Genomic DNA, 675 nt, shown 5'->3' on the forward strand with positions numbered 1-675 from the left:
GAATCTGCTTATAGCCTCCAGTGTTGGGGAGTAACGGAATACATGTAACGGCAACGAAGAACAGAGGTAAACACGCACTAAATATACACACAAGGTAACAAGAAAATGGCAGACAGGAGGGAGACACAGCTGAACCTAATTAGACAAGACAACAGTGAAGCAAAACCCAAAACACTGAACACTGGACGTGCGTGTTTTAAAAGAGGTAAAAGAGGAAATACAAGACAGAAAGTCACAATTCTCAGAATAAAACTTAAAACAAAAACAGAAAACACTGGGTCGCAGTGTAACTGCTGAAGCTCTACTCTGAGCAGTGGTCAGGGTCAAGTGATGTTTCCAGTAACTCAGGTTATAATGTTTGGCTTTCTGAGTCAAGGTGAGAGTTTTTTTTATTTGTTTGTTTTTAATTCTGTTTGTGCTGTTCATGTTTCTCTGATTTAACCTGATACATTTTCTGTTTTTTCCTCAAGATTCACATCATTTTAGTCCTCATTTCAAAGTCATTTGCCAAAAGTTTTCTGACTCTGTTAAGCCAAGCCTGTAAGGGACTGTGACCGTCAGCACCACAGGGAGTTGCTGGACTTAGTACCTTTAGAAACCTGGACAGCCTCCCAAACTCAGGAACTCCATCTTGACTCCAAGGCAGTAGATCTGGTTCTCTGTACACTTTATCCA

The sequence above is a fragment of the Haplochromis burtoni genome, unplaced genomic scaffold (genome assembly GCF_018398535.1).
Source record: "Haplochromis burtoni strain Fernald_Lab_line unplaced genomic scaffold, NCSU_Asbu1 Contig_1740, whole genome shotgun sequence".
Taxonomy (NCBI): domain Eukaryota; kingdom Metazoa; phylum Chordata; class Actinopteri; order Cichliformes; family Cichlidae; genus Haplochromis; species Haplochromis burtoni.